The 25,760-nt window shown below is 42.4% G+C and overlaps 1 protein-coding gene and 1 long non-coding RNA gene across 3 annotated transcripts in view; both read right to left on the reverse strand.

Annotated features, from left to right (window-relative positions):
• Positions 1-25,760, reverse strand: part of pdgfd (platelet derived growth factor d) — a 177,378-nt gene that overhangs the window by 120,614 nt on the left and 31,004 nt on the right. The gene's annotated exons all lie outside the window — the stretch shown is intronic.
• Positions 7,487-7,992, reverse strand: LOC122550692. Its single transcript, XR_006311917.1, has 3 exons — positions 7,933-7,992; positions 7,686-7,855; positions 7,487-7,589 (listed from the first exon to the last, which is right to left on the reverse strand). It is a non-coding gene; the product is annotated as an uncharacterized LOC122550692 (long non-coding RNA).

Below are 25,760 nucleotides of genomic sequence, written 5' to 3' on the forward strand. Positions count from 1 at the left end.
ACGGGCAATTTAGCATGGCCAATTCACCTGACCTGCACATCTTTGGACTGTGGGAGGAAACCGGAGCACCCGGAGGAAACCCACACAGACACGGGGAGAATGTGCAAACTCCACACAGTCAGTTGCCTGAGGCGGGAATTGAACCCGGGTCTCCGGCGCTGTGAGGCAGCAGTGCTAACCACTGTGCCACCATGCCGCCCATGAGGTGTGGGCGCAAGTTTTGCATTTCTTGTGGTTGCAGGGGAAGGTGCCGGGAGTGGAGGTTGGGTTGGTGGGGGGGGTGTGGACCTGACGAGGGAGTCACGGAGGGAGTGGTCTTTTCGGAACGCTGATAGGGGAGGGGAGGGAAATATATCCCTGGTGATGGGGTCCGTTTGGAGGTGGCAGAAATGACGGTGGATGATCCGCTGTACATGGAGGTTGGTTGGGTGGTAGGTGAGGACCAGTGGGGTTCTGTCCTGGTGGTGGTTAGAGGGGCGGGGCTCAAGGGCGGAGGAGCGGGAAGTGCAGGAGATGCGGTTGAGGGCATCGTCGGCCACGTCTGGGGATATTGCGGTCTTTGAAGAAGGAGGCCACCTGGGTTGTACGGTTTTGGAACTGGTCCTCCTGGGAGCAGATGCGGCGGAGATGAAGGAATTGGGAATATGGGATGGCGTTTTTACAGGGGGCAGGGTGGGAGGAGGTGTAGTCTAGGTAGCTGTGGGAGTCGGTCGGTTTATAGTAAATGTCCGTGTTGATTCAGTCCCCCGAGATAGAAATGGAAAGGTCAAGAATGCGAGATGAGAGTACATTGGAGCACATGGGTTACTGCAGGAGAACTCATTGGTTACCATCACTCTGACTTTAAGAAAGGGTCAGTACATCACAATGACTAAGCTGTAGACCAATGGCTGAAGGGTAAGTGCTGGGAGATGACACCGGATTTCAATGATAAGTGTGGATGGGGGGCGCGAAGCTTAGAATTGTTGTGGAAAGGAACACAAAAGTTGACAGGGTCTTGCAGTTTGCCAGGCTGAGCCTGCAACTCACTCTGTCAAGTGCAACCTGGGTTACATTCTGTCCTCATCAGAATAACAAATGCATGGATGGAAATAAAAGATGCCACCATACCCAGAGAAAATGGAATAAGTGTTTCTTATCTGTCCGGGTGGTGGAAATATGGGATGTTGCCGGCAGTGGTGAGTAATTCAGCTGCTGGTGAGTGTACCACAGTGTGAGCTTATTGCGACAGATGCGTAGTATATGTATAATGAGGTGAGCAGCAGATAATTGCATGAGATAACTCCCAAAATTGACAGTTAACCATTTTTTGATTAAAAAATCCGCTTGTGCACAATGCATGTGCAGAAACTGATGACAGTAACGAACTGCTATTGCATGAGAACTCTGCATTGTGGATAACTTGGGTAACTCAGTGTAAACAATAATGCATGCAAATTATCATTTTTTTATATGAAAAGAGGAACATTTGGGATAGAAATTCATTACTGTACTAAAGTGCCGTGTTGCTTGCTGCAACCATGTCATGAAGCACTCAATGCAGATATCCATCTTCAGCCAGTTCAGTCCTGTGAGCTTAATATATTGCTTCTCCATTTCTTAAGCTTTCTGTCAATACTTTTTGTTGCCTTTGAACAAGCTTCAAACCAAGATAATTAAAGAATGCTTGCAGCAAGGTGGGAATTTACAAGTTTTCTTTTAATAAACTTTATTTGTGACTAGGTGCACTAATGTATACTAAATTGCTTCAGTCTTGGCTGGAATTTTTAGAATATGGCCAAAAATTTGCAAATGTGCTATGAGTGCTAATGCACCAAGTTACTACACCTTGAGTGTGAGTTAATCAAGAGTTTAACAGGCAGTTGGGAAACAGATAAATGTGTGGACATTTGCTAATTATTATTTATGCACTATCTTAAGATGTTTAGCCTAATGAAAAACCTGGGGAATTCTCCATCTGCTTCAGTTCTGACTGGAGAGCTGATTTTCATAGATGGAGAGAAAATATCCATCAAAACATCAATGCCTAAGTAAATTAAAATAAAATTGCATAACTAATATATACAAAATTGTTTCTGAGCCCTTCTAGACTATTATAATGTTCTTAGTTTTGGAATGCACTATTCAAAGCACAACATTACTTTTAGCTTTAAGTTGGTCCAACAGCATGACAATTTTCTTATTTTCTAAGATTTTGGGAGAAGTTATGGCATCCAATCAGATCTCCAGTGTTTCGGGATGATAGACGTGGCCTAATGATAATCTTCAAGCCTGCTATGCAAGACCTAGCACAAAAACAAGAGAAAGTTTCAGAAAATGCTCCAAAACACTTGGGCCTCATGAAGCTGGAAAAAACCTCAAAGTAAACTTGCTGGATTTGCCAAGTCTGGCTGCCAGGAAGACTCAGTTTAAATAAATGTATTTGGGTGGCTGGCCTTAGCAAAACTAGTAAGCTTTTAATTTAGATTACTGCTTGATGTCTGAGACTGGCATATCGCAACCCCATGTACTCTCCCTCATCATTCTGAAAATTCCTTGTGATTTGCAAGATTCCACTCGAACAATCACACTGGAATATATCCAGGTAGAGGAATTGTTGTTTAAAGGTTGTCAGTGACCTGTTTGATTCAGGTTCCAGTTGTAATGCAGTTTGGTCACTGAAAATGGTTTCTCAAAACATGGAATAGTTCTTGCCATTAAATAGCTGTGCTGGGGCAGAATAGGGAGGTGAAGTCTTAGGATAATACAATTGCAACTGTTAGGAATATCAGTAACTTCATAGCATGCTACTGGTAATCTGTCAAACACATTAATGGAATTAAAGTTCTTGCAATTCTTGAAGCTGGACTCATATCAAAATGCCTACAGGACGATGCAGAAACAGTCAATGATTCCATGGAGCCTGTAACTCCTGTGGCTTCTAATGTGCTGTTTCTTGTTATCCACTGGGAAAGTGATGAAAGTATCCAAGTAAACAATCAAGTGAGGTTCACAAGATCTGAAACCAAATGCTGTATGCACAATTAATGTTTGTACTGCTTAGAGTCAAAGAGTCATAGAGATATATAGCACGGAAACAGACTCTTCAGTCCAACTTGTCAATGTTGACCAGATATCCTAACCTAATTTAGTCCCATTTGCAAGCGCTTGACCCATATCTGTCCAAGCCCTTCCTATTTATGCACCCATTCAGGTGTCCTTTAAATGTTGTAATTGTATCAGTCTCCACCACTTCCTCTAGCAGCTCATTCCATACATGTACCACCCTTTGTGTGAAAATGTTGCCCTTAGGTCCCTTTTAAATTTTTCCCTTCTCACCTTAAACCTATACCCTCCTCTAGTTCTGGACTCCCCAAACTCAGGAAAAAGACCTTGTCTATTTATCCTATCTATGCCCCTCATGATTTTATAAACCTCTATTAGGTCACCCCTCAGTCTCCGACGCTCCAAAGAAAATAGTCCCAGCCTATTCAGCCTCTCCCTATAGCTCAAACCCTCCAACCCTGGCAACATCCTTGTAAATCTTTTCTGAATCCTTTCAAGTTTCACAACATCCTTCTGATAGGAAGGAAACCAGAATTGCACACAATATTCCAAAAGTGGCCTAACCAATGTCCTTATTAGCTACAACATGACCTCCCAACTCCCATACTCAATGCTCTGTCCAATAAAGGAAAGCATAGTAAATGTCTTCTTCGTTATCCTATCTACTTGCAACTTTACTTTCAAGGAACTATGAACCTGAACACCATGGTCTCTTCATTCAGCAACACACCCGAGGACCTTACAATTGTTCATATAAATAATAACAGCCATATTTTGAGTGGCTGCCCACCGAGGCTGGAGCCTCAATATTGGGAGGGATGAGTGTCATGACATAGTGTGATTTTAGATCTTCAGATGACCAAAATTGGCATGTCACGGATGTGTTCTCTGGAATCGTCTATAATGCATAGAATCATTGAGCCATACAGCATGGAAACAGACCCATCAGTCCAACAAGTCCACACCGACCATGTCCCCAAACTAAACTAGTCCCACCTGCCTGTGTTTGGCCCATATTCTTTCCTATTCATTGCTTATCCAAATGTCTTTTAAACATTGTTACTGACTTGCATCCACCACTTCCTCTGGCAGTTCATTCCACTCTGTGTCAAAAAGTTGCCCATGTCCTTTTTAAATCTTTCTCCTCTCATCTTAAAAGTATGCCCCCTGCTTTTGAACTCCCTCACCTTAGGGATAAGATCTTTGCTATTCACCTTATCCATGTTCTTCATGATTTTATAAACCTCTGTAAGGTCACCCCTCAACCTCCTGCATTCCCAGCCGATCCAGCCTATTTTTATAACTCAACCCCTCCATTCCTGGCAGTATCCTAGTAAATCTTTTCTGAACCCTCTTCAGTTTAATAATATCCTTTCTATAAGAGGGTGACCAGAACTACACACAGTATTCTAGAAGAGGCCTCCCTAATGTCCTGTACAACCTCAGCATGACACCCCAAATCCTAGACTCAGTGGTCTGAGCAATAAAGGCAAGTGTGCTAAGTGCCTTCTAAATCAACCTGTCTCCCTGTGATGCAAATTTCAAAGAATTATGCACTTGGTCCCCTTGGTCTCTTTATTCTACAACACTACCCACTACCTATCATTAATTGTATAAGTCCTGCCCTTGTTTGTTTCACTGAAATGCAATTCCTCACATTTATTCAAATTAAACTCCATGTGCCACTCCTCAGCCCAATGATCCAATTGATCAAGATTTCTTTGTAATCTCAGATAAACTTCTGCATTGTCCACTAAACCACCAATTTTGGTGTCATCCACAAACTTACTAACTATGCTTCCTATATTCTCATCCAAATCATTTGTATAAATGACTAACAAAAGTGGACCCAGTACCATTCCCTATGGAACACCACTGTTCACAGGCCTCCAGCCCAAAAACCACCACCCAAAATACCTGGGTAGATTCACTATCACCAATCCTTCTTCTTGGAGTTAGTCTACATTATTATGACCAAATAGGGAAGGTCGTCCACAGAAATTCTTCAGTAGAAGGTAGACAATGTTGATAAAACAAGTTTATCATACAGTTCTTCATAGCTAACGATGTTAATTGTGAGAAACTTGGTAGTCCCTTGAGGGACTTCAAACTCATCTTAAAAATAAATGCACATTACTGTTTCGGACTCTTTCTTAGAGACAACTAAACGACTGGACTCAAAGTACACACTGTAAACTAGTTAGCTCCTCCCAGGATCACTCCTTTATATCCTGATGATTAGAGATTATCAAGTGATATTAATTGGTTAGTACTAATTGCCTCATACAACAATGAGCATTACTAACTCGAATAGAATGCGCAGACGAAAGTATGATACAGATGGCGGAGGACAGGCTTCAAGATTTACTTAGATTTTAGATTTAGATTACTTACAGTGTGGAAACAGGCCCTTCGGCCCAACAAGTCCACACCGACCCGCCGAAGCGCAACCCACCCAGACCCATTCCCCTACATTTACCCCTTCACCTAACACTACGGGCAATTTAGCATGGCCAATTCACCTAACCTGCACATTTTTGGATTGTGGGAGGAAACCGGAGGAAACCCTTGCAGACACGGGGAGAGTGTGCAAACTCCACACAGTCAGTCGCTTGAGGTGGGAAATGAACCCGGGTCTCTGGCGCTGTGAGGCAGCAGTGCTAACCACTGTGCCACCGTGCCGCCCATTTGATAACACTGGAGCCCTTGGTCAAGGAGTTACAGAGGAAGAGAGATGTGATCTATCAAGAGGGAGTGGGATCCTCCAGATAAATTCTCAGAAGGCATTGGGATTAGGCTGTTATAGTGATCAATGGCAGGAGATCAGTCTCAAAGAAGTGCATGCAGAACCATAAGACATTCAATGGCCACGTACAAGTAATCAAGATAATTAAATGCATCTTAAAATTCCATAAACAATCAATTGCAACATTAGCCTCAAAGACTTCTCAATGCATCATTTACCATCACTCATCATCAGAAGTTATCAGTAGGGTTAAAATCAATGAGGTAAAAACAATGACTGCAGATGCAGTCATGATTCACAAAAGTCATTGCCTCAACTCCTCACACAAAGCTGCTTAACTCATACTCACATTACCCAAACATATTACGTCACATCACTAACACACATTCTTCACTCTCACGCAAGACAAAGTGGTGAATAAGTACAGGCAGTATGTAACCCATAGGGTCAGGCATAGCCACATTTCCCCACTGGGATGTGAGGAGACAGTGCTTATTGTCACCAAAATAGTCATGACTGAGGCTGTGAACAACAGTAGGACTAGAACCATTGAAAACGATGATACCCTTTCCTGCTTCTCAAATTCTATATCCCTCCCAATGTGACCAGCAAATCTTTCAGATGGCTGAGTGGCAAACCAGAAATGCAATTAAGAGCAAAATATTGTGAATACTGAAAATCTAAAATCATAAACACCAAATGCTGGAGAAACTCAGCACGTTTGGGATCATCTATGGAGAGAGAAACAGAGTTCATGTTTCAAATCCATTATGATTCACACTGGACTCAAAACATTAATTGAGTTTCTCTCTCCACAGATGCTCCCAGATCTTCTGAGTTTCTCCAGCACTTTGTTTTATTCCAACAGATGCAAATTTGAGTCTGAAAGGGTTAATGCTAAAGAATTATCTGGGGCACCACTCACAATGATTACATGACATGGATTTGAGGGAAAAATGTCTTAGGATCTTGAAGTAGTAATAGCCACCATCTGCATCTTCTTTGTTATCTCTATAGCAATATCTATCACATCAGTGTAGCCCATACCATAGTTGCTGCCATGGAAAACAAACTACATCTTGTTTAAGACAAGAGACTTTTCTCATTAGACTAATAAGTGGTTTTGCTCTCCCACACTCGACCAAGCAGGACCTGTAAATCTCTTCCAGGAAAGACGACAGTGACAGGAAATCTACCAAAGAGCTTGGCCAGTTTAGTAGTTTTGAGTATGTACCTGGAGGGAATCCAGAATAGAGAGCATAGGTTTAAGGTGAGAGGGGAAAAATATAAAAGGGACCTAAGGGGCCATTTTTCACACAGAGGGTAGTGCATGTATGGAGCTGCCAGAAAATGTGGTGGAGTCTAGTACAATTACAGCATTTAAAAGGCATCTGAATGGGTATATGAATAGGAAGGGTTTGGAGGGATATGGGCCAAGTGCTGGCAAATGGGACTAGATTAGGTTAGGATATCTGGTCAGCATGGACGAATTGGACCGAAGGGTCTGTTTCTGTGCTGTACATTTCTATGACTCTATGACCTTCTTATCTACTGTTACTCTGTTCTCTGCTTTGTACCTCTCACAGCCCAGTTCCAGTTTTGAGCATTTGCTTTTTTGTTACCTCTGGTATCTGGCACCAATTATAATGGCCCTACTCCCTCAAATTCAGAAATGACTTATTTAGTCTTACCTGTTTCAATTCTGTCTCTTTGCCCTGGCTGCTTGTCTCCACTCCTCTCATCCCAACTCCAGGCCTGACACTTTGTTCTTTCCAGCGTGAACTATTCAGCTGTTTTACTTCAAGGAGGTAAAAAAAATGACTGCAGATGCAGTCATGATTCACAGAAGTCATAGCCTCAACTCCTCACACAAAGCTGCTTAACTCATACTCACATTTTACTTCTGGTCCTATTATGTGAATCCAGCCCAGGCCTCCCACCTACCCTGTTCGTAAAACTCTTGACTTGTAGATCCTACTCCCACTTCTTTCCTGATCACCTGTTAACTTCAGTCTCTGGTTTCTTCCTGGATGCAGCAACCCTATGGCAACATCTTTCTTGCCCCTAAAATCAGATGATCAAATTCTTTAACAATTCACCTTTAGCCGCAACTGCAACTTACAGTGTCCATTAGTATCTACCTTCTGAGTTGTTGTGTGCTCTCACACTTGCAGCACTATACTTGCATCCTGGCAGTTAAGATGTTCCTTGCAGGCACATCTAGTTGCTATCTTAAGCTTTATAAGTACTAGTTCAAGGCAGATCAGAAACAAAATTGCCTTTGAGATGTCCTGAGGTTTTACACTGTAACGAAAGGGTAACTGCAGAAAAATAAAATTAACATTTTGGATTAGTTTGTCGACATAATTGATTGACTGTAGTTTCTTAATGGAATTAACAAATGAAGATGGGTGATAACAAAACAGGACGGTAAATAATCAATCAAGGTGGCTAAATGCAACAGGAATATCCAAATCAAATCTCTTCAGTTTTTGATTGGATGGAATTGGTAGGAATTGTCACAAAATGGAGTCAGCTGCTTCCATTTTGAAGGTGGACTTCTCCTGGGTGGCTAGAATGCCTTTTTCTTTGATTCCTGTGATTTTGCCAACACTCCGTCATAACTTTGAGGTACCTGGATGGACTTGGTGAGCCCAAGCAGCGGTATTTACTGAGACTAGAATGGCAAGAGTGGTAGGCAATTTTAGATGGCAATGTGTGGTGTTCATAAAGCATTGCAGATATTGGATCTGCTGCCTGTTTAAATATCACTCGATTTCCTTACCCAATGTCTGCAGTTGAAGTATGAGTTTACCATTTGGTATCAGATAAAACCACCTCCAGGAGGCGGTCTCACACCATAGTGGCTTTGCAGAGAATGTAGCAGTCAAAGCAAAAGCAATTATATTGACAGATTCCTCCTTTCTCGACTTGAGAGTGATCGGAGTAGGCATTCTAACTTAGTGCTGACAGATTAGATCACTCTGAAATCAGATAGTACTGTCAAATACTCTCTTTAAAACCACATGCGTTTATTTAAAGGTTCAAAAGAAAACAAGTGTAACTTTAAAAATAAAATGTGCTCATACTACACAGTATTTTGAAGTATTTGAAAGTAAACATAATTGCAGTCTGTGACACTGGAAATGTGTGAAGTGAAAGAAAATCTTATTCTTCGTGTGTAAGACTCATGCACTTAACAAATTAAAAGCAACAAATCCCAGACACTTCTCACTGTCACTGCTCGCGTGACAGCATTCTTTTCTTCAATACTTCGAGTCATCAATTAGTCATCAGTTAGAACATCAAATTTTATTTTTATTTTGGTAAAGGCTACTGTATCTCCAGACCTACATACAAGTTTGATTAAAGTCCAATATGTATAAAGTGATAAAGACATTTCTGTAATCTGTCAGTAAAATCTAATGGTGGACTGCAGAATATCTGCTGCATTTTTTGTTAATAATAGATATTTAGAGCGTATGTTATTACAACACTGTGACTTACGCTATGCAGCACATTCCTGCAAGGAAACAGGAATGAACAGTCAGCTTTTTTTTAAAAAACCTCATTTATTATTTATTGCTTGAGCTAATATAAATTGTAAAGAATGTCGGGATTGTTTTAAAATATTTAGGAAAATAAGAGGCAACCCTTTGAATTCCATTTGTTGGAACACATTAAGCAGCCTACACTTGTTTTTACACCCTCCTTGCAAAAACAGTGTGTAATAACTGCACATATTTGGCTAAAATTAGTCTCAGTTGGTCTGTTCTTCATGAAGAATGCAGTCTGTGGCACCTTAACACACTCTCCCACTGTCTAGCAGGATCTATAGAACCTTGTGTCAATGTTTCATCCAAGGAGTTTTATTCAGCTCTGTACAATATTCTTGGCACATATGATATTGTTCCTGTAGAGATGGAGATCCCACTGTACCAGACATGGTTTGCGGGACCATGTCATAAATCCCATAGGACAGCAAAAAACAAGAATATCTTCTGAATGTTCCACCAGAAATTTGTCAATTGCAGGACATCACTTGGTTTGAAACCGAGCTTAACAGGCGAGAGACGTCCAGGTTTGAAGCATAAGTTTGCTTAGATCAGCAGGAACAGTAAAACTGATTCCGGGGCTGGGCAGTCATAAAAATCCAGCTTAAACCAAGTTGTGAAGTACTTCCACAAATGGTTAGCCTGCCAACGCTCACTGTCTAGACTCACTCCTGAAGAATGATGATTTAGTAGAGTAGCACACACTGAAATAACTCCACAGAGGCTGGTATCCCATCACCAAATCACCCTTTATTTACATGTGGAGAGTCCTTGACACTGATCCAGATCCACTCTTAGAGTGAACAGAGCCACTGACACTCCTATTTATATCTGTCAGCCAGGACTCCCTGATCAGGTTAAAATCCCAATAAGGGAACTCATATTTTCTGAGGTCCGCCTGGCTGACCTCCTTACATTCACTACATACCAATCCTCAGCATGAATCAGCATCTTCATGAGTGATTAGTAAAACCTTCGTATCGGCATGTATTCTGAATAAGGAATAGCCTGACTTCTGATTGGGTACTCATTGAGTTTTAACTAAATCCTACTGAAGAAATTTCACCCAATTAAGGCTTTGTTCTAAATTAGCACATAAACTATATGAGATATGCACTGGTTGCAATGATTGTCCCTCTTCCCGGCCACTAATATCAATTTACAATGCCAGTCTGTCCAAATCGATTTCCATACGTTAGATATTAGGTCATATTTATTCTCAATAATTCTTGTGAAGCTGTTTTAAAATAGAAACTTGCCAATTGGAAATCAATTGGAAACACCAATGTTTCCAAGAGGTAGGAGCTGCCTGGCACCAGTAGCAAAGGCACACAGCTACCATACTGGAGGATGAAGCAGCCTGTGAAGCAGTCTGTGAAGGGTGTCCTGCAGTCAGCATTGCAGTAAAGCAGTCTGGGAAGGGTGTCCTGCAGTCAGTGAAGCAGTCTGGGAAAGTTGCCCTGCAGTTAGTGTCACAGTGAAGCAGTGTGCGAAGAATGTCCTGCAGTCAGTGTTGCAGTGAAACAGTCTGGGAAGGGTGTCCTGTAGTCAGTGTAACAGTGAAACAGTCTGAGAAGGGTGTCCTGCAGTCAGTGTAACAGTGAAGCAGTGTGGGAAGAGTGTTATGCAGTCAGTGTTGCAGTGAAGCAGTCTGGGAACGGTGTCCTGTTGTCAGTGTAACAGTGAAGCAGTCTGGGAAGAGTGTTATGCAGTCAGTGTTGCAGTGAAGCAGTCTGGGAAGGACGTCATGTAGTCAGTGTCACAGTGAAACAGTCTGGGAAGGGTGTCCTGTAGTCAGTGTAACAGTGAAGCAGTGTGGGAAGATGTCCTGCAGTCAGTATCACAGTGAAGCAGTCTGGGAAGGGTGTCCTGTAGTCAGTGTAACAGTGAAGCAGTCTGGGAAGATGTCCTGCAGTCAGTGTCACAGTGAAGCAGTCTGGGAAGGGTGTCCTGTAGTCAGTGTAACAGTGAGGCAGTCTGGGAAGGGTGTCCTGTAGGAGAAAGTGAGGTCTGCAGATGCTGGAGATCAAAGTTGAAACTTTATTGCTGGAACAGCACAGCAGGTCAGGCAGCATCCAGGGAACAGGAGATTCGACGTTTCGGGCACAGGCCCTTCTTCAGGAATGAGCAGAGAGTGTTCAGCAGGAGAAGATAAAAGGTAGGGAGGAGGGACTTGGAGGAGGGGCGTTGGAAATGTGATAGGTGGAAAGAGGTCAAGGTGGGGGTGATAGGTCGGAGTAGGATGGAGGCGGAGAGGTCAGGAAGAAGACTGCAGGTCAGGAAGGCGGTGCCGGGCTGGAGGGATCCGGCTGAGACAAGGTGGGGGGAGGGGGGATGAAGAAACTGGTGAAGTCCAAGTTCATCCCCTGCGGTTGGAGTGTTCCCAGTCGGAAGATAAGACGCTCCTCCTCCGACCGTCGGGTTGTTGTGGTTTGGCGGTGGATGAGTCCAATGACCTGCATATCCTCGGTGGAGTGGGAGGGGGAGTTGAAATGCTGTGCTACAGGTTGGTTGGGTTGGTTCGTCCGGGTGGCCCAGGGGTGCTCTCTGAATCGCTCCGCAAGTAGGCGGCCTGTCTCCCCAATATAGAGGAGGCCACACCGGCTGCAGCGGATGCAGTAGATGATGTGGGTGGAGGTGCAGGTGAATCTGTGGCGGATATGGAAGTTTCCTTTGGGGCCTTGGAGAGAAGTGAGGGGGGAGGTGTGGGCGCAAGTGTTGCACCTCCTGCGGTTGCAAGGGAAGGTGCCGGGAGTGGTGGTTGGGTCGGTGGGGGGTGTGGATCTGACAAGGGAGTCGCGGAGGGAGTGGTCTCTACGGACAGCTGATAGGGGAGGGGAGGGAAATATATCCTTGGTGCTGGGTCTGTTTGGAGGTGGCGGAAGTGATGGCGGATGATGCGCTGTACATGGAGATTGGTGGGGTGGTAGGTGAGGACCAGTGGGGTTCTGTCCTGGTGGCGGTTGGAGGGGCGGGGCTCAAGGGCGGAGGAGCGGGAAGTGGAGGAGATGCGGTGGAGGGCACCGTCGACCACGTCGGGGGGGAAATTGCGGTCCTTGAAGAAGGAGGCCATCTGTGTTGTACGTATTTTGAACTGGTCCTCCTGGGAGCAGATGCGGCGGAGACGAAGGAATACACTGTAGTCAGTGTATCAGTGAAGCAGTCTGGGAAGAGTGTTATGCAGTCAGTGTATCAGTGAAGCAGTCTGGGAAGGACGTCATGTAGTCAGTGTCACAGTGAAACAGTCTGGGAAGGGTGTCCTGTAGTCAGTGTAACAGTGAAGCAGTTTTGGGAAGATGTCCTGCAGTCAGTGTCACAGTGAAGCAGTCTGGGAAGGGTGTCCTGTAGTCAGTGTAACAGTGAAGCAGTCTGGGAAGGATTTCCTGCAGTCAGCAACAATAAAGCAGTCCAGGAATAGTGTCCTGCCATCAGTTTTTGTTGCAAAAACACAACTAGAGTGACAGAAAATATAGAAGTTATTGACAGGTAGGAAACTGCTATTAAGGACTATTTGTACATTGTTACAAATTCGAAAACTCTTTTTTAACCATCAGAAATAAGTGAAAGTTAGAAGCAGGGCAGCGATGCACAGGTCAAATCATATCATCAAGTTCGCTGATGATACAACTGTCATGGGTCTCAACAGGACGAACGAGAGTCTGTATACAGAGAGGAGGTGCAGCGACTAACAGACTGGCGCAGAGCCAACAACCTTGTCTCTGAACATGGACAAAATGAAAGAAATAGTTGTTGACTTCAGGAGGACAAGACGTGACCACTCCCTGCTGGATATCGATGGCTCCCTGTGGATATCGTGAAAAGCACCAAATTTCTTGGCATACACTTAGCGGGGAATCTCACCTGGACCCTCAACACCAGCTCCATAGCCAAGAAATAGCAGCATCTATTTTCTGCACAGGCTGAGGAAAGCCCACCTCCCACCCCTCATCCTCACCACATTCTACAGAGGGTTCATTAGAAGTACCCTGAGCTGCTGCATTAGTGCCTGGTTTTGAAATGGCGCAGTTTCGGATCGTAAGACCCTACAACGGATAGTGAGGACAGCTGAGAATATCACTGGGGTCTCTATCCCCTCCATTACAGACATTTACACCACATGCTGCATCCGAAAGGCTAACAGCATTGTGAAAGACACCACATACCCCTCACTCAAATTCTTCTCCCACCTGCCATCTGGCAGAAGATAACGGAGCATTTGCTCTCTCATGGCCAAACTGTGAAACAGTTTCTTCCCCAATGCCATCAGGCTCCTTAACACTATATGACTGGACTCTTTCCCATCTGAAATTACTTTGCACAACTTCGAATTGCTGCAAGAAATATGTCTATTATCATTCTTGAGTGTTTTGCACTTGTCATGCACCTTATGCCGTGTAGGAGTGTGTAGTTTATGCTGTCCATGTAGCACCCTCAGTCCTGGAGGAACAGTGTCTCGTTTTTAATGCATCATAGACATAGAACAATACAGCGCAGAACAGGCCCTTCGGCCCTCGATGTTGCGCCGACCTGTGAACTATTCTCAGCTCGTCCCCCTACACTCTCCCATCATCATCCATGTGCTTATCTAAGGATTGTTTAATCTCCCTAATGCGGCTGAGTTAACTACATTAGCAGGTAGGTCATTCCACGCCCTTCCCACTCTCTAAGTAAAGAACTTGCCTCTGACATCTGTCTTAAATCTATCACCCCTTAATTTGTAGTTATACCCCTTCATACAAGCTGACGTCATCATCCTAGGAAAAAGACTTTCACTGTCTACCCTATCGAATCCTCTGGTCATATTGTATGTCTCTATCAAATCCCCTCTTAGCCTCCTTCTTTCCAATGAGAACAGACCCAAGTCTCTCAGCCTTTCCTCTAAGACCTTCCCTTCAGACCAGGCAACATCCTGGTAAATCTCCTCTGCACCTTTTCCAATGCTTCCACATCCTTCCTGAAATATGGTGACCAGAACCATACACAATATTCCAAGTGTGGCCGCACTAGTGTTTTGTATAGTTGCAGTACAATATTGCGGCTCCAAAACTCAATTCCTCTACCAATGAAACCTAACACACTGTATGCCTTCTTAACAGCACTATCCACCTTGGTGGCAACTTTCAGGGATCTATGTATATGAACTCCAAGATCCCTCTGCATATCCACACCACCAAGAATCTTTCCATTGACCCAGTACTCTGCCTTCCTGTTATTCTTCCCCAAGTGCATCACCTCACATTTAGCTGCATTGAACTCCATTTGCCACCTCTCAGCCCAATTCTGCAGTTTATCCAAGTCCCCCTGCAACCTGTAACATTCTTCCAAACTGTCCACTACTCCACCGACTTTAGTGTCATCTGCAAATTTACTAATCCATCCACCTATGCCTGCATCTAAGTCATTTATAAAAATGACAAACTGCAGTGGTCCCAAAACAGAACCTTGTGGCATACCACTAGTAACTGGACTCCAGACCAAATATTTTGCATCAACTACCACTCGCTGGCTTCAGAAAGCCAGTTTATAATCCAAACTTCTAAATCACCCTCATTTCCATGCCTCTGTATTTTCTGCAACAGCCTACCACGTGGAACCTTATCAAAGGCTTTACTGAAGTCCATGTATACCACATCAACTGCCCTACCCTCATCTACTCACCTTCTCAAAAAACTCAATAAGTTTTGTGAGACACAACCTGCCCTTGACAAAACCATGTTGACTATCTGAACTCAATATCAGTTGTAAATGGTACAAATGTCAAATAAAAAGCTACCCTATTCTAAATATGATAAGGTAAGGAGAGTAAAATTAACCTAAGGGAAGTATGTTTAAGATGAAGATAAGGTATGGCTGGGGTCCTCAATCCCATGGATTGCTTGACCTGCAGTGTTTGGCGGAAGCTTTGGATGCTCCTGGCAGTCTGAATGACCACCTCTGCAAGAAGTGAATCTGGTTTAAACAGGCTTGAGAACAGGGTTTAGGAGCCTGAGTATTGGCTGGAGGCACAGCAGTGTAGCCACGAGGTTGAGAGTTACATGGAGTGCGTATATTTCGATGTGATCATCCCATAGCTTAAGGAAGCGCTGTCTGAGAGGGAATGGATGACCATCAGACAGAAGAAGACTGCAACTCAGTCAAGAGTAGATTTTCTGTGTTGGGAAACAGTGAGATTGTTAGTTGCTCTGGAGGGTGCAGCCTGGACCAGTTGCGCATCAGCAGGAACTGGAGAAAGAGACAGAGGACAAAAATTGGAGACGATTCAATATTGAAAGGTACAGATAGGAGTTTCTGTTGTCTCCCTCGGGCCAGGATCAAGGATGGCATTGAATGGCTGCAGGGCAATTGGTGGCGGAAGATGAACAGTCGGAGATCCTGGTTCACATTGGGACCAACAACATATGTAGTGAGAGGATCGAGATCCTGCAACAAGAATTTAGGAAATAAATTTAAAAGCAGGACCTCAAAGGTTGTTTTCTCTGGATTAATCCCAGTACCACATCCTAATGAGTATAGGGATAAGTGGGTAGAGTAGAAAAATGTGTGGCTGAAGAGTCAAAGTGACAGTCAGTCACTTCAAAACATGTCTAATTGAGGTATACAAGATAATGAGAGGCATAGATAGAGTCGATAGCCAGAGACTATTTCCCAGGGCAGAAATGACTAACATGAGGGGTCAGAGTTTTAAGCTGGTTGGAGGAAAGTATAGAGGGGATGTCAGAGGCGGGTTCTTTACACAGTTGTGAGAGCATGGAATGCGTTGCCAGCAGCAGTTGTGGAAGCAAGATCATTGGGGACATTTAAGAGACTACTGGACATGCATATGGTCATAGAAATTTGAGGGTGCATACATGAGGATCAGTGGTCGGCACAACATCGTGGGCTGAAGGGCCTGTTCTGTGCTGTACTGTTCTATGTTCTATTTTTCTCAATCTGCTACTTCCTGCTCCACAGCATCTGCTGTAGGGTGACTTCATCACTTTATCATAGTATTCCAGCACTGGCATTGTTATCACTAGTTGTTTGATTTTTGAGAATGTTTATTCTAGTTCTGCACCCAATACCACTGCATGTCCTTATTCTAACACAATCACCAATCATGTCATACTTATTGACATGACTTAATCAACCTGTTATAAGGTATCGAAATGATTTGTCAGAATTTTCAGTTGCTATCTCTCCAGCGGCTGGCTGTGCCTTGTTGTGCTTTGTTTTAGCCAGTCATTGGTCTGAAAAATGAGACAGAACGAGAATACTGGTTTCCTGATGCAGGTCAAACCAACTTCTCTTCTGCATGATGTCTTCTACAGTATTTGCAGCCTGCCCTTGGTCTATGATTGTTCAGCCCTATGTCCTTGGTGTATTAGTCAGCACAGTGCGAAACCTGTTAATTCACAACCTTGGCATTTCTGCACAGGCGAATTGCTCTCCTTAGTATAAGCTTGTCTTTTTTCCGTACTTTCACTTCTGAGTCTCCCAAATGTCCAATACAATCCTGTCTTGAATTAATTCATCCCTTAATTGTGCAAATTCACAAGTTTCTATAAGTTGAGTTAATGGTGTTACATATTGATCAACAAATTCTATTTCATCTTGTTCCCTAATATTGAACGCACTGTTCAAAATTAATGTTCACATGGGGATGAAAGCAAGCCTTCAAAACAATTCAAATTTCAGCCATGGGCTTTTTGAGGAAAATTAGGTTGGAATTATTTTGAAACAGATTTGAAACTTTGATAAAAGTAGAACAATTTGTACTTATTTTCATTTATCCAACAAATCTATAGCTATTGCATAATTCTGCCAGTGTTCATGGAAGAATTCTGAGTTTAACTTCAGAGAGACCCAGTAATTTCAAAAGGAGCTGGTAGAGGAAACACTGCAATCGTTTTCACTTAAATCAGTGTTTTCATTGTGAACTTCACATTTTGCTTTTTCAATAGCAGCTCACAGCTCCGTGGCTGTGCTTTTTATTTCATCTCTGGATAGTCTCCACTTCTGGCACCAAGTATATAATATAGCAAAGTGTTCAACACAAGGACTTTATTGAAGTGAAGCTTAAGATGTCCACCGACAGGGTGTATGCCTCATGGTAGAATACATGCCTCATATGAATACAGCAGACTTGGGTCGACATTTGTAAATGATTGTGTGTCAATCCAAACAGGCTTGAAGATATTTAACTGTGGGACGTCCAAAGTTAATACTGTCTTAATCCCAATATTTCCATGCTGTGGCACAGGAAAACAAGTTTTTTTTTGTAAAAGCAAGTTATGTTTTCATTTTTTCCAAGTTCCTTGTTAGAAGTGTTCCTCCTGACTACAGACTTTCTCCTCCCCCAGTCTACATTAATTCCCAGCTCATGCATGTTCTTAGGAATCATTTCTGTGAATCACCCTTCGGAACTTGAGTCTAAACTTCTCGTTGACCTTCCACTCCCACCAGCTCCTGATTCTCACATCAAATTAAAATTGACCCCAAAGTATCATTTGTTCAGAAACTGAACAAGTTGTCTGATTCCTGAAATGGCGTTATAGACATTGAAGAGTCCCAGCAGCTTTAAATTTGAGACAAATTTATTTCAGGTGACTGACTCTTCCCTGGCAGGACATCATGAGTTAGCATGAGCTTGAAAATCCAAGTAGTGTGTGAATATGTGTCTTTATGAAACTAATGTAGCTAGCTGCTTTTTTTTGGAATAAACTGACTTCCTGAGATAACATCTGCTAGAAATTTATGGCTGAAAAGTGACAAGTAGTACTTTTGCCACAAAAATGCCAGGCAATGACCATCACTAATAAGAGACAAACAATCTAACCACTGTTCTCTGCCATTCAATGGGATTACCATTACTAAATCCCTCACTATGAATATGGGATTATCATTGACTAGAAACTGAACTGGATTGGTCATATAAATACCGTGGCTACAAAAGCAGGCCAGAGGCTTGGAATACTGCAGTGAGTAATTTACCTTCTGACTCCCAAAACCTGTCTACCATCTACAAGGGACAAATCAGGAGTGTGATGAAATACAGCCCCTTTATCTGGATGGATGCAGCTGAAACAACATTCAAGAAACTTGACACCATCTACGACAAAACAGCCCATTTAGAATCAAAGCATTCCTACTGTGTGGAAGTAGGCTATTTGGCTCATCAAGTTCACACTGACGCCCCAAAGACCACCCCACACAGACCCAACCCTTATGTTATCCCTGTAATCCTGCATTCCCCATGCCTAATCCACCTAGCCTGCACACCCTAGACAGTATGGGCAATTTAGCATGGCCAATCCATCTAATCTTCACATCTTTGGACTGTGGGAGGAAACTGGAGCATTTGGAGGACACCAAGACAATGTTCAAACTCCACACAGATGGTCACTTGAGGGTGGAATCAAACATGGGTCCCTGACACTATGAGGCAGCAGTGCTAACCACTCAGCTACCATGCCACTTGATTGGCATCACAACCAAAAAATCCACTCTCTCTACCAATGACACTTGGTAGTAGTAATGTGTAACATCTACAAGATGCACTGCAGAAATTAACTAAGGATGCTTGGGAAGCTTAGAGTGGCATCTTGGCTCAGTGGTTTGCACAGCTGCCTCACAGCACCAGGGACCTGAGTTTGATTCCACCTTCAGGTGACTATCTGTGTGGAGTTTGCATATTCTCCATGCCCATGTAGACTTCCTCTGTGTGCTCCTGTTTCCTCCTACAGTCCAAAGATGTGCAGGTTAAGTGGATTGCCCATGCTAAATTATCCATAGTGTCCAGTGATGTGCAGGCTAGGGAGTTAGCCATGGTAAGTTTGGAGAGGGGGTAAGTCTGGGAGGGATGCTCTTCCGAGGGTCAGCGTGGACTTGATAGGCCGAATGGCCTCTTTCAGCACTGTAGGCATTCTATAAGCACCTTCAGTTCCCCAAATAAAGAGTAAACATGCGTATTGATGCTTTCTCCTGCCATCTTTTTTTGCCAACAGACTTCTGACCCTAGGTTATTAAATGTGTAATCTGTTTGACAAATCCTTGATCTGCAAAATTGTAATGGCAGCCATGGTGGGATTGCATCACTGGGGAGAAAGTGCTCCTGTGGCATGGCTCACCAAGGATGGTAAGACTAGAACTTCCTCCTGATTGCAGTAGGTTGTCAGAACTTGGAAATGGGTGCTGGGAAGAAGAACCAGCATTTGTCAATACTACAAAAATAACTGGTAATAATGCCAGCCATCACATCACATCCCATCACATCATAGCAGCTTAATGCCAAGGAATGGTTATAGGTTGTCGGGGGTGAATGCAATTATATACTTCCGTCAAAACAAATGTGATTTCTCAATTTCTCTCAGAACAGCCATGGGACTTGTCAGAGTCTAATGACAGCAGGCCACATCAATGGGCTACTGAATTCCCTATTTGATTTGGACAGAAGGAGAACTAGAGGCACAGGTCACCGAAACAACATGGGCTTCTTTGTGAGAATTCATTAATACAACTGCTCCTTGGCAACAGAATTGACGCTGGCTGGCAGCACAGCGTCTCCTTGTCCATCTTGTTTAACTGAAGTAAAGAGCACCACTCATCCATTTGGGCATGCACTCAAAATCTCAATCTACCATCACTCACATTAAACACACACATTTCCTGTATGCAAAATATCCAAGGTGCACAGTAACATTTCTTTACTTGAAGTATGTTCCCATCGATTCTTACTTATGGTGCCAGATATGCTCAGCTCCTACATCACCATCATTTTTATTATCCATTCATTGATATTACATCGTCTCCCCTACACTCAATGTAGATAATATATAATTAAACATTAAGTCTGATAAAAAAGATATTGTTCAAAATAAGCATATAAATATGCTCCCTAAGGAATAACAGATGATCAGCCATCACGTCAATGTGGCAATAATATATTCAAGTTTCTTACTAGCAGCTGAAATAACCTAAACTGCTTGTTTGAATTACTGGTTTGTCTCTCATATCTGCTATCTTTAGAGACATCATTTTCTCAAATGAAATTATTTATATTTTTATGTAGAATCAAGCATGACTGAAGATGCAAGGTTCAATAATCCAAGACAATAATTTAAAATACTTTATCTACAATTTGTATTTTCATTACTTTACTCATGTTCTTAGATTATTAACAAGTTTATACTAATAATCAGTCAACTTTTCTAACAATTATGAATTACAACAGTTAATGTGTCAAACACCTTACCTTTATTGTTATTCAGTTGATGAAAACTTGCTCTCCTTATTGGTCCTCATCTATCATTCAAGTTGTACAAATTTCTTTTTACTACAAATCTTCATGTACATTTCAGAACTCTAACCAGCCTTTCCACAAGCATTTTACAAATTCACCTCAGTAAATGTCATTGATGATCATTGTGCAAGTTTATTTGGAGGTTTGTCTGAATTCTGATTGTTCTAGCCTTGCAGTTTGATGTGTTGCTACATCACACAATGTGGAAATTTAGTTATACTGTATGTCAAGAAACTTTATGGATATAAAATGTATGGTGTGAGCATTCTGAGACAAAATCTCACATATCTCCGTAAACAGGTTTTTACACTTGGGTTCACAAGAACAAAATGATAGGAGCAGGAGTAGGCTATTCAGTGCTTCAAGGCTACCCTGCCATTTAACTAAATCATGACCCTGGCCCCTAGCCTGAACTCCTCTTTCATGCTCACTTTACACAACCCTTAATTCCTCAATATTGCAAAAATCTACCTCCTTTAAATAATTTCAATGATCTAGCCTCCAAACCTCTCTGGAAAGAGAATTTCAGATATTCAAGACTGTCAGAAAAGACATTCCTTTGGATCTCAGTTAGAAATAGGTGTCCCCTTATTCTGTAATTATGATGGTTAGTTTGAAAGTCCCCCAATTCTTCTCAACATCGACCCTGTCAAGCCCCCTCAGAATTTAATGTGTTTCAATAAGAAATATTCAATAATTCATCTAAACTCGAAAGCATAAAGGCTGAATCTGTTTAGGCAACGCTTCACCCCAGGAATCAGCCCAGAGGATCTTTCAAGCAGCCTCTAATGCCTATATATCATTTTTTAAAACACAAGGACCAAACAGTGCACCAGGTGTAACCTCACCAGCACCCTGAACAGATGTAACAAAACATCCTTATTTTTTAAGTTGCAACTCCCTATAAATAAAGGCCAAAATCCAACTGCCTTCTTAATTACTTGCTGTGACTGCGTGCCAACATTTTGTGTTTCATGCAGAAGAAAACCCATATCCGTATGTGCTGAACGCTTTGAAATGTTTCCCTATTTAAATCAAGGTTTGCATTTTGATTTGGAGGAGATGTAGACAGCGTCTTTGATGAAGAGAAAAGCTTCAATTTTCATTATGATGTAGAGGGTCCCCAACTTAGCCAAACTGCTACTGGGCACCTGAATTTGGATTTCTACCCCTTCAAGGGACACACACCTTTTTTCACCCTGGAGGGCAGAAGGTGAGGTGTAGTTTGCATATGTCATGTAAAAATGCAGCTGCCTTCAATCTCTCCAAATTTTGCTAAAAACAAAGCATGACTTCTACATTTTAAACATATCAGGAGAAAGATTAAAGTTTGCAGAGTTCTTGGGAAGGGTAAGGTACCCTTTTGGACAATTCCTGCATTATCTTTGGGAGAGGCAAGTTGCCCTTTGTGATTGTTAAAAGTATATGAATGTGCATAAAAAGAACAGATAACCTCAAAGCTGTCAAACTGTTAAGGGAGTTGTCATTATATTTAAATCTTTGACCTTTATGTTTGTGTAAAATCCATCTCCAGTATGTTTTCAAAAAATATCTGTCCTTACTATGTCACACTATCCGTTGCTTTAAGCTTGAAAATTAAAAGGTTTGTGCTGCATGACCTTCTTCATAAATTACCATGTCAGTTCACAGGCAGTGTAAGTCCTGTCTGAGATTGATTGGCAGCTCCAAGTATTTATAAAATCTTTGATTTTGATAAAATCTAGGAATACAAATGCTTGTTCTAAGTGTAATTGAAGAAAATTAAATTTGGTGGATATTACATTTAAAATCACTGAGAAATTTTTGAACATAGTGAATCAATAGACATGTATTTCATACTGAGGGTTGGTTTGCTGACAGCTGATACTGGACGAGTTGGCATGTAGGGATTGACGACATAGGGTGGATGGGAAGCTTGGGGGGTATGTGAAATGACTTGACTTAAGCTGGTATCCTGTCACCAAGACAAGCTTTATTTAAGTCCTTGACTCTGACATAGTCTCAACAGAGTCAGCACCTGGAGTGTCAGAATCTGTGACACTCTTTTTAATTTTTTTTCTTTTTTTTTCTTTCTTTTTCTTTTAACCCCCACACTACCACCTAAGTGCGGTAGTGCTTATTTTTTCCCCAGCACCCATGGTGTGTGCGTGCAGGGGTGAGACACAGTGAAAGACACAAAGTGCACGAATCTTTATTCAAATTCCACCACCAGGAAGATAGGAAAACACTCGGGTGGCCAGTGACAAACACTGCCCTTCACATCAAAGGGCAGTGCTGTGTGATCAAAACAGTCAGGGAGAGGGGACACTCTTTTTAAATCTGTCAGCTAGGGCTTTCTGATTGGCCCAGATTAACAACCCCAATCAGGGAACACATATTCTGAGTTCCATCTGACTGACCTCATTACAATCACGACAGCACGCATGAGAAGTAAATTAGCATAAGGAGTATAAAGCGCTAGAAGTGAGGCGTGTGGTGGATGGACATGAGGTAACATGACAGTCATGGATGGGAATTAGGGTGTAGGTGTGGGCTGAGGGGTGCAAGATATGAGAGATGTGATCTGAAAGTGTGTTTTTTTCTTTTTTTTATATATGCAGCTGGACAAAGTGTCGGATAACCAAGGTAGGCATTTTCTGGCAGCCCGCCTTCAGACTTGTAACTCCCCCCTCCCTACCCTGATTACAAAAAACTGACTGTTCAGGACACTTCTTTTGGAATTTTCTCGACTCTGTTCCAGGCCAAATTAGAAAAGATCCAGGTGGCTTCTGGCACAATCACAGACAAGCAGGACAAATGGCACGTAAGGACATGTATCACGTTTCTGAGTCAAAAAGAAGCATTTGAAAATATCTCAAGTCATGTCAGCAACAGATTGCTGATGCTGATACAAAAATAATTCCCTTGGCTTGCATGCACTTGGCCACAATACCAGAGTTTATCGCTTGTTTTGCTTTTTAAAATTCTTTTCCTTTACCAAGTCCAACTCAAAAGCAATCTCACTCACTGATCTCAAACTGAAACACTGCCTGGGAAACATTCCAGGACATGCACCACACTGAGTTCGAACTTAATTTTGTTTTGCAGGGGGCAAGTTATCTTGTAAATATTTTTGTTTCCTGTCTCTTCTTCCAATGCAACATACCACACCTTTCTGGGAAAATAACCAGTTTAAAAGAGGTGGCTTTACTTCCAATCTTCCCTCCTTGCCTCTCTGTGGGTAAGGTTATTCCTGTTGCTTGGCGTTTTGCCGTAATGGGACAATTCTAAATATAAATCATGAAGCTAAATTGCCTATTAATGTAATTCTCATACTCAATAAATTATGCTTCAAATCATCCCAGCTCTGAAAATTAAATTCAATGAAGCAGTTGAAATTCTTTGCTGTTGTATTACTGCACTGGCTAATCTGGAAATTGCCGTGGAAGTGCAGGGTATGATGATATTGTTATGTTCTGATTGCTCAGATAAAGATGATCTCAAAATTATTAAAGCATTTCTGAAACTCATACAGGACATTGGTTCAGCCACTTTTGGAATACTGCAGGCAATTCTGGTCACTAAAGGAAAGCTGTTGTGAAACTTGAAAGGATTCAGAGGAGTTATACAAGGCTTTTGATTAGATTCCCTACAGTGTGGAAATAGGCCCTTCAGCCCAACCAGTCCACACAGACCCTCCAAAGAGCAACCCACCCAGACCCATTTCCCCTCTGACCAATGCACCTAACAGTATGGACAATTTAGCATGGCCAATTCACCTGCCCTGCATATCTTTGGACTGTGGGAGGGAACCCACGGGAGAATGTGCAAACTCCACACAGACAGTCACCCAAGGCTGGAATCGAACCTGGGACCCTGGTGCTGTGAGGCAGCAGTGCTAACCACTGTTGCAGGGATTGGGGGCTTTGAGCTATAGAGAGAGGCTGGGGCTATTTTCCTTGGAGTTTTGAAGGCTGAGGGATGACCTTGTCGAGGTTTATAAAATTATGAAGGTCATGGATAGAGTGAATAGACGAGGTCTTTTCCCTGTGATGGGGAGCCCAAAACTAGAGGGCATAGGGTTAGGATGAGAGGGGAAAGATTTAAAAGGGTCCTAAGGGGCAACTTTTTCATGCAGCGGGCGCAATGTGTATGGAATAAGCTGCCAGAGGAAGGGGGGGGCCCTGGTACTATTACGACATTTAAAAGGCATCAGGATGGGTATATGAACAGGAAGGGTTTAAAGGGACATGGGCGAAATACTGGCAAATGGGACTAGATTAACTTAGAATATCTGGTTGGCATGGATGAGTGGGCCAAATGGTCTGTAACCATGCTGCACAGCTCGATGACTCTACATTTCCTCTTCCCCCAGCAAATTGCTTTTCTAGATTCCAAAATGACAACAGTGTCTTTCCACCCCACTTATATTCTGTGCCAAATTATATCTCCAAGTTTAATTTAAGGACAAGTATATCTTCTATTAATTATTCTAAACGCTCCTTTTGTAAACTGAAAATATGATGGAAATTGCTTACTTCATAATAAGTCAGGCCAATTCATTTAACATTAATCTGAGTTTATGTTTTGCGATCCATAATCAGAAAAACAAAATCAACAGGCGCTTGGCAAAGTTTGAGTTTAAGATAGCCAGTACAAATTTGGAAAATGAAGATTATGCTCATCTGATGGAGTTTGGAATGTAACGTAAAATATCAAAATTTGTCAGTAATACTAAACTTGTATCAGTGGCTAACTGTGAGGCTGATACAAGTTGCCTGAAACTGTGCCTGATGATACATACATCATTCTTTGAAGGTGACAGGACATACTGAGAGAGATTTGTTAGCAAAGCAAATAAAATCCTGGAATTCATAAAGAGGCATTGCTGTACATCCATAAGCTCTGGTTAGGCTCTAATTGATCATGCTTTAGGAAGGATGTGAAGAGCCTTGAAGTGCACAAAAGTTGTTTACCAGAATGGTTCCAGGGACCAGAGGGATTTCATTGCAAGGTTAGATAGGAGCAAAGAAAATTGACAGAAGATTTGATAGAGGTTTACAAGCTAATAATTGTCTTAAATCAGTCTTTCCATTAACTGATGGTACAAAGTCAGGGTGAGGACCAGTGGGGTTCTGTTCTGGTGGCGATTGGAGGG

This window comes from Chiloscyllium plagiosum, chromosome 6, assembly GCF_004010195.1.
Source record: "Chiloscyllium plagiosum isolate BGI_BamShark_2017 chromosome 6, ASM401019v2, whole genome shotgun sequence".
Classification (NCBI taxonomy): domain Eukaryota; kingdom Metazoa; phylum Chordata; class Chondrichthyes; order Orectolobiformes; family Hemiscylliidae; genus Chiloscyllium; species Chiloscyllium plagiosum.